Source organism: Mus musculus, chromosome 6 (genome assembly GCF_000001635.26).
Source record: "Mus musculus strain C57BL/6J chromosome 6, GRCm38.p6 C57BL/6J".
NCBI classification, from domain to species: Eukaryota; Metazoa; Chordata; class Mammalia; order Rodentia; family Muridae; genus Mus; species Mus musculus.
Window position 1 is genome coordinate 30,174,221 of NC_000072.6, and position 8,801 is coordinate 30,183,021.

Consider the following 8,801-nt stretch of genomic DNA (forward strand, 5'->3'; position numbering starts at 1 on the left):
ACGGGAGGCGGACCGAAGATGATTCACCTTGAATGTTGCTCCGGTTGGTGCGCGTCGTAGGGCACGCCCGACCGGGACTGCGGATACGTCGCGAGCCCCGCCTGTTCGCCGAACCCAGCTGGGTTTGGCCCCTAAGGGGTCCCGCTGCCCACTCGCTGTTCTAGCCTCCTACCTTGGGCTGGGGTGCCGCCGGCCGAGGTGTGCCCCGATGCCCTACCATCCCACCTCCCTCTGAACCCCTTGCTAGCCAAGGTGTGTGTAGCACAGCAAACTTGGAAATCCGACTCTGGGCTGGGGGAGGGGAAGTGCGTTTGGAGGCCAGGAGTACTGTGGGACCACACTAGACGGTACTCTGCAGCCGGAGAACTGGCCACAGTCTGTTCTGCCTCGGTGGGAGCACCCTGGCCCGAAGGTAGAGAGTTGGAGTGGGCACCAGAGGCTCGCCACTCGTCCTAACCCACCTTTGCCTAGCCCTGAAGCCTCACAGGTGTCTGGCCGCCGCCGCCGCAGGGAACAAAGACCGCCTGTCCCGGAAGGGGGAGGGGAAGGGAAGCCACCCCCAGACCCCTTCCCATCTCCCTTCCTGCCCCTCCACTGCCGCAGTGGCTCCCCCGGGAGGGGGCGGGGCCATCTGGAACGAGGACGGGGATTAGATCCCTCGGAACCTTCTTAGCTAGGATGCCACCCCGGAGCCTCTGGGGAGGAGCAGAGTTAAGGTACACCCTAGCTGTCTCGTTTGAAGTGGCCTCTTCCTTCTCCCCAGCATCCTGAGACCAGAGAGTGCGCACATCCCCCTCCCCTGCTTTGAGCGCCCTCCCATTCCCTGCCGCGCCCGGCTGCCCCAGACGGCAACCACAGTTCAAAACCAGATTAAAATAAAACGTTAATCCGCCTTCCTCCCTTTTAGCTCCTAGTTCTCCCAATGAATCCGGGCAGGTCTGACCGCCTAGAAGCCTCTAAAACCGGGTGTGGGGGTGGGGTGGGGCTTAGCTGATGTTCCCACCAAACTAAAGGGCCCTTGCGCTGAGACTGAAAACCTTGAGCTCAAGCGAAGTAAATGGATTAGGGGAACCGAGCCCCTGGATTCCTCCCTCCCCTGCTGTCTGCCAGGGTCCGAGAATGACGCTGCAGATACGAACCCTTCTAGATACTCAGCTCCTGGGCAAGACCTGCTTCAGCCATGGATGTTACAGACAGATGGCTCCGGAGGCAAGACCCACCCCAAGGCAGGAAGGCCAGGACCCGCTTGTCCCTCTCCCAGCACAGTTGGGGATGGGACGTGATGCACCAGAACCGAACAGGAAGAGCAGGGCACGACCCGACAGACCTCAGGGGGGTGTGGTGACTCTACATTAACCCTCCCTGTCCCGCCTCCTTCCCTTTCCATCCCTGTGGCCCTGAACCTCACTGCCGGCCGGCATCTCCACTCACGCCCTACCTGGTCCCTAGGCCTGTCCGGCACCAGGCGGTCACAGCTCTGTGTGCTCGGACGCGCAGGCCACACCGGCTGCGAGTGACCCCCTAGTCCTGCCGCGCCCCTTTATAGCGTACGCCCCGCCCCCCCGCGCCTCGCCTGGGCCCATTCACCTGCTGTCGAGAACCAGACACCGCAGAACGGAAAGCTAGCCGCTCGGCTGCGGGGTCCCGCCGTCGGACTCGAAGGGCGGGGGCGCGGGTGAGATGGATCCGGTTTCTACCTTTCTTAAATGCTCTGTTGAAAGTCGAGACAGCCCCCGCCCAAGAGCCAGCGTCGCTTGCTGCCCGCGCAGCTCCCTTCTCACCCTGAGACCCCCCAGCCTCACTCTAGGAGGGGCCGTGAAATTGCACCCGCAAGGTCCTCATACATATTTTAGGTAGCAGGCTCGACCAGTAACTGGAGCTGGACCGGAGTGGTGAGGGGGCGGTCCCCAGGGACCCGATATCCCAGATCGCTTACAGCCCGGGGCTCCGGTCGGTGAAGAGCTCGGACGAACCCAGATCCTTACTTTGCTGGCCCGCCGAGTGTACCCAAGGCTGCATGCAAGTATCCTACCCTTCCAACTTGTGCCTACGAGCTGCGGTATTCCCCACCTACAGATACAGAGATCCCTCCCTTCCAGAGGACAACGACCCTCTCGGGCCAGAGCCGAGCTGTTAGAGACATGTAGTTTGCTTCCCGACCCTGGATCACGGTTTAGAAGGGGCCTTACTTACGCCTCACCCCACCCCCACGCCCCCACGCCCCCACGCCTACAAGATCTTGTGCTTAGGCTCTTGAACCTCAGAGCCTTACCTGGTCCCTAGGCCCGTGGGGTACTGAGTGGCCAGCACGCCCTGTGCCAGGCAGGGCACGTAGACTCAGCGTTCCTAGCATCTCTCAGCGTGTCCATTATTCTTCCCCAACCTCTGCCCTGTGCAATCTACCTAATCCCAACCTCTCACTCCCTCGTGTTAGCCCCAGTTGTGCCGAAAATGTTGAGTGAGGAGTTAGTCCTCAGGTTCCATCTCCCTTTCCACTAATATGTATCAGCCTCGGGGATAGGGTTGCTGTGCGGACTACAAGCCCCGAGACCAACCCACTTCTTGGGCTCTTAGGAACAGTGGGGGCCTCGTGCTTTCAGTTTGGTCCTGTGCTCCCTCCAGCCGTGGTTTTTGTTGTTGTTGTTTTGGGGGTTTTTGTTTTTGGGTTTTTTGGGTTGTTGTTTTGTTTTTGATATATATCTTTCTGGAATGCTCAAAGCGGCTGTGATCTGCTTATCATATGAAGACACAATTGCCAGATTCTCTTCACCTCTATGAGCTTTGGTTTTTCCATTTGCAAAAATGGAAAACATAAATTCTACCTCTTGCCGGGCGGTGGTGGCACACGCCTTTAATCCCAGCACTTGGGAAGCAGAGGCAGGCAGATTTATGAGTTCGAGGCCAGCCTGGTCTACAAAGTGTGTAGCCCAGGACAGCCAGGGCTACACAGAGAAACCCTGTCTCGAAAAAAACAAATAAAAATAAAAATAAATCTACCTCTTGCAAGACCCTGCACCCTGGTTCTGCCATGGTTTCTCAGACTCCTGGGAAATCTCCCTTCCCTTTTTCCACAGGGCCATTCATGGGGATGTGGGCTTACTGTGTTGGCCCAGAATGGGCCCCAGCTCTAAGGGTGAGGCGTTGCTGTAGTATCTAGATGCTCATGGATGGACTCTCAAAGGGCTGTTTCAAAACCCGAGTAACTCGCTGCCTCCAAGGGCTGTGTTTGTGCCTCTGGGAGTTTCTCTCCGAGAGGCTGCAGAATCCTGGGAGTCTCTGCTGGAGCTCAGGAGAAACCCTCCAGCTGCGGAAGGCGCGGAGGTGACCAGCCTGAAAGAATGAAACACGCCCACAAATGGAAGGAGAGCCTCACGTCGCTCTCAAAAGAACACGAAGCCGGGCTGGAGGCGCACACCTGTAGACTCTGCCTCAGGGCGGCTGCAGCAAGAGGATCCCAGGTTAAGGCCAGCCTGGAATGCATATCGAGTTCCTGTTGCCCGATGCGTTAGTTAGTTAGTTAGAGCATTCATTTAAATCAGCTGAATAGGATAGATATGTAGCCATATCTTGGGAATTATCTGGGCATTCAATGAAACATACAAAGGACACATCGGTTCGTGTTTGTGAAAAAAAAAATTATGAACGGATGAGGTGTGTTTTAACGTCACCTTTTCATGTTCTAAAGAAAATGGAAGAATTTTAACGTTTTTTTTCTTGATGTTTTTGTGATTTTTTTCTTGTGTTTTTCTAGACTGTACCAAGCGAATTGTCTATCTATGACCTTTTAATTACAAATTAAACTCAAAAGTTGGTTGTTTAAAAAAAACAAAACTGTTTTGCGGTCTTGGAGGAGTGGCACCCGAGAGTCCAGTTGCAGACCACCGGACTGAGGCTGCCATAGCTCTCTGAACAGTTACCGTTCCGGAACCGTCGCCCCAAACAAGGGGTGGGGGATGGGAGAGAAGCTAGGGAACCCCGTGGCTTTGTAGCTCTGGTCTCACTCTTCCCTCTATCTGGAGACTGCCTGCCTGAGCTACATCTCCGCTTTATTGAACATCTCTTGAGCATCATTCCCAAAGAATTTCTAACCGGAGTCACCACAGGCCAAGGCCGGCGAGGAGAGAAGACCGCCTTTAACCGGCTGCCTTGTCGGTAAAATAGACTGGAAAACCTCCGTACCTGTTTCCGAAATGGGGAGGATGTGCAACTGATGGGGCTTGGCCCTGCAGGGGACATCTGTTACGTTGCTCAGCTGGGGTTGGGGCGCGCGCGCGCGTGCACACACACACACACACACACACACACACAAACACACGGAAAAGACCTATATGACTGACATCTCCCTGCCCCCACTCCCTCCCTGCGACCCTTTAGCATCCTCTGCACCTAGAGGAGGGAAGCATACCCGCCATGTATCAAGTTCAGAGTTCCCCGGTCCAAGGCTCAGAACCCCTGACTCAGTTAATGTTTGCAGTTCTTGGGGTATTGGCCCCCCCTGAGCCCTTCAACAGATTATCCAAAGGTCGATGACCTAGATAAGGCTTTGGCTCTGTTCCAGGTTTCACTCCCTAACTCCAAAGCAGAATTTTTGCTTTGTTTCTGTCTTCTGTTTGTTTGTTTGTTTGTTTGGTTGGTTGGTTGGTTTTGTTTTTTCCGAGACAGGGTTTCTCTGTGTTTCCTTGGCTGTCCTGGAACTCGCTCTGTACACTAGGCTGGCCTCGAACTCACAGAGATCCACCTGCCTCTGCCTGCTAAGTGAGGGATCCAAAGCACAATTTAATTGTGCTGAATAATTTGCCTCCAAACCATGCAAATGCTTTTTTTTTTTTTCAGATTAGGACCTTTGGAAGAGTTAGCCCTTAAATGTCCCTAATTAAAAACAATAAATAATCTGCAGTATTTATTTGACATATATTTGGCATGGCGTGCTGGCTCATACCTATAATCACGGCTCTTGGGAAGCAGAGGCAGGAGGATCACCGCAAATTCCAGGCAGGTGTGCCAGGAACTCTTTTGAGGCCCTGCACCCTCCCCCACTCCAAACGCGGGGTGGTGGGGGTGGGGTGGGGAGGGCTGTTCCTCCATTTTCTGAGTTTCTCCGGCTGTGAAATGGGAGCTTGCCCAAATCAGACGCCTGTTGTGAACATCGAACTAGACGATGTTTTTCTAAAGTACTCTTTTTTTTTTTTTTTTTTTTTTAAGGCAAGGTGCGTTTTCAGCGGACTGTTGTTGACTCCATTTGTTTTGTTTTTGGGTCACATACATTCTAGGAGATGAGGATGACTAGACCGCCAATGCTCTCGTTGATGTGAATGGGTCCCTCATTTCCCGGATCACAGGGCTCAGCTCACTTTTCTGTGCGCAACCTGGAGCCTTGCACGTCTCCTAAGGCCAAACAAACTCTGTTGCTTTCAGCCTGGCGAGGTCGCGGTGCTGTTTCTGGCTGCGAGACTCTCCCGGTTGTCCGCAGCCCCTCAGGCTCCCAAGGCTCCGTGAGCGCGAAGGTGCAGAGTCCTCCTCATTCCCGCTGCAGCTGCCCGGGAGTTGTGTCGTCCAATCTCCATGCTATTGCTCTCTTTGGTTTTTTTGCAGAATGACCCGAAGCCCAGGTAGGCCCGTAATTGCGAGCAGAGTGGAAACCGGTGTCCAGGGGGTCTTGGAACCCCTCTGGGCAGGGGAACAAGGTCCATAGAGAACTCGGCAATGGGAGATTAAAGGACTCCAATGGTCCTCTAGGGAAGTCCAGAGGATGGACTGCATAGAAAGATTATCGTAGTGCCCTGGGTGTGGGTCAATATCCTCTTTAGCCCCGGGGACTAGCAGGGCCTCCCAGGAAGAAGGGTATAGGAAATCATCTAGGGAGAGAGGAGTCAGTCTGTGTGTCAGAGCAAACTGCTCAGCAAGGGCGTCAAGAATTTCTGAAGCAGCGCGATCACTTGGCTCTGCTGACCACCTTCCACTAAGCAAGGGAACCTCTCTGTGGGTGCGAGTAGCTGCGGTGGAAACCTTGGCCAGCCCTCCCTTCATAGATCCACTGAGACAGGGGGGTGCCTTCCTCCGCAGCTGTCAGCTCTGCCCTGAGGAGGCAGCAGCCTTTGCTCTGCAGCAAGGACCTCAGACTGCTAGGAGCTCAGTGTGGACTGGAGCCTGGTTTCAGGCTCCTGGGTGGGTTGGTGTGGGGGTGGGGTGTGGGGGATAACTTCCTCAGCCCTTTCTGCCAAACCCTTAAGGATAAAACTCCATCTGGAGGGAAGGGCCACACCCATCTGTCCTGGCTGGCTTATCAAGGTTATCCTTGAGTCTGTATTTGAATGATGGGGTAGGGATGACACAGGGGAGTTTACCCGGAGCAGTCCAGGGATTCCCCAGCAGTGAGAGGAGTCACAGGAGAGTAGTAGGACAGAGCTCGCACCCCTGATCTGTCTCTCCATGGTGGCCTCTGCTCTGTGTGACTGCTTTAGCTGGCAGGACCTCAGCCTGGGACTTGTCATTTCAAGGGACTGCTAAAGGGGACCCCCCTAACCCCCCCCCACACGTGCTTTTTTTCTTTGTAGTCTCCATTGTCCTAGGCATGGGCTGTGGACAGGTTCCACATCTGCAAACTGGGGACTAGAAGAAAGCCCTGGAATCAGACCTGTTTTTCCAGTGTTGGTTTTCCTTCAGCCCCCCAGCTTCCTTTTCCAAGACACATTGAAGAGATGTGCTGTAGTCTTGGAGCAGACAGCTGGGCTACAGGGGCTGTGCTGTGCTAGCTGTCTGAAGGTGCTGATGACGCAGGGCCTGACCTGGAGGGGATTCTTGGATGCACTTGCTCACCAGTACATTCTGTTTATCCCCTCTGAGAAGAGGGAGGCCTTCTGCCTATTTTTCAAATGGGGAAACTGAGGCTCAGAGGAGGCATTGAATTACTACAGCCTCCCAGGCGTTGAATCGTCCAGTCCTTGAATTCTACTACACACCAGAAACTGTGTGGGTCTTTAAGCTCACATTGTCCTACAGACATGAGGACACATGTTGAAGAAACCCACCACTTCAGACAGACCAAATGGCTCTGGAAACTTCCAGCAGTTGCATGACTGAGGATGGTTGGGCCCTGCAATAGAGCCAGTCAGTGGGGACAACCCACCTTGGACCTTAATCTTACCTGTGGAGCCTTTGTGGGTTTGACCACAGAATTCCACACAAGTGACAGAGGGAGGCTGGGCTGGAATCTCTCCCCCTTGCTTCCCTTAGAGTGTTAGAAGCTACTCTTCCTTGGGCCCACGTCCTGGGCTCACTTCCATTCTCCGCTCCGTGTTGGAGCTGGGGAACTGCCCACCTCACTTCATTGTGTCTGCCACACATCGGAGCCTCAGCCCCAGGCCTCTAGGCAGCTGATGGGGTCTCTTTAAGAAATTGATTTCCACAAGTCCCTAAAGTGTTTCTTCAGCAGCAATCTCCTACCACCCAGCCTCTCTGCCCCATGAATGATTTAACATCACGGAGGGGTCTGCCAGCTTCCTCTGCAGTGGAGGCCTGTGGCCGTGACATCACCAGCCCCCCACCATGCTGATGGATGGTCTTTTCTGCTCTAATGGTGAGGAGAGTGCAGAGCGCCGTCTGGGAGGAGATTGGCAGTAAGTATCCATCTGGCTCCACAGACCTCTGGTTTAGGGGTCTTACTGATGGATGGGCCAGCTAGCTAATTGCCCTCAGAATACCTAGAGAAAGGGCCTGGGTCCAGCTCTCTGTCCCCAGCCCAGAGAGAACCAAGCTCATTTCAGAGCAAGGCTTATCTTTTCTAACATGCTACCGAGAAAAGAATCATACCCGTGCTGTGATCCTTGGAAACATGCTCACATGTACCTTCTGAGAAGTGCATTCACACATCTCCACTGTTTTCAAAAACCTTCTCAGAAAGTTCATCACTATGCACCACCTAAATCTTCCTTCCTATCCAAGAGGCTCGTTTTTCAGAGGTTCCATCTGGAACCAACAGAGAACAGCTGGCCATTACTGGCCATATGCTAACCCTCCAAGCACACGTCAAAAGACGGCAGCCGGCTCTGAAAACCCGAGTAACCCCAGCTTTACAAATTCCACCAGCCTTCATGGAAACATTTTTGCTAGGCGGCATCCAGCCCCCCAGTTACTGCAGGGTTGGGAAGGTGGAGAGGCTTGCTGGAGGAGCAGCCTTCTGTGGGTCTCCTCTGGCTGCTCCTCCTACCTTGGGGTAGGTGTGACTTTTTTTGTTTTGTTTTGTTTTTGTTTTTTCAAGACAGGGTTTCTCTGTATAGCCCTGGCTGTCCTGGAACTCACTCTGTAGACCATGCTGGCCTCGAACTCAGAAATCCGCCTGCCTCTGCCTCCCGAGTGCTGGGATTAAAGGCGTGCGCCACCACGCCCGGCCTTAGGTGTGACTTTTAAGAGTCATTTGTCCCACTTCAAAGTAGATTTCAGCTGGCCTCTCTCCAGAGGTGTCCCCTTGGCTAGTAAGTTTTCCTTGATTGTTCCAGGCCATTCGGTTCTCATTCGGGAAACAGAGGCAGGCGAATCTCAAGGTAACCCTGGTCTATACAGCAAGTCCTTGGCCAGTCCAGGCAGCATAGTGAGATCATCTTCGGAAAACAAAACAAAACAAACCCAGGATGTAGAGCTGAAGGGCTGGCTGTATGTTCAGGGGCTACCAAAACACTGCACCTGGTAAGGCTTAGTAACCTGGCCACCCGAGATCAGGCACCTATGGCAAGATGGAAGGAGAGAACTGTCCAGGTACCCACTACGTAGCTCAGGCTGATCTCAAGCTTGTAGCAATCCTCCTG

The 8,801-nt window shown here is 53.9% G+C and overlaps 2 long non-coding RNA genes across 2 annotated transcripts; both read left to right on the top strand.

Annotated features, from left to right (window-relative positions):
- The first annotated feature begins 2,402 nt into the window (after nucleotides 1-2,402).
- BB283400 (expressed sequence BB283400) lies at nucleotides 2,403-3,826 on the top strand. Its single transcript, NR_038124.1, has one exon. It is a non-coding gene; the product is annotated as an expressed sequence BB283400 (long non-coding RNA).
- Nucleotides 3,827-3,934: 108 nt separating this feature from the next.
- Nucleotides 3,935-7,610, top strand: Gm31221. Its single transcript, XR_377385.2, has 3 exons — nucleotides 3,935-4,152; nucleotides 5,416-5,609; nucleotides 7,451-7,610. It is a non-coding gene; the product is annotated as a predicted gene, 31221 (long non-coding RNA).
- Nucleotides 7,611-8,801: the final 1,191 nt, after the last annotated feature.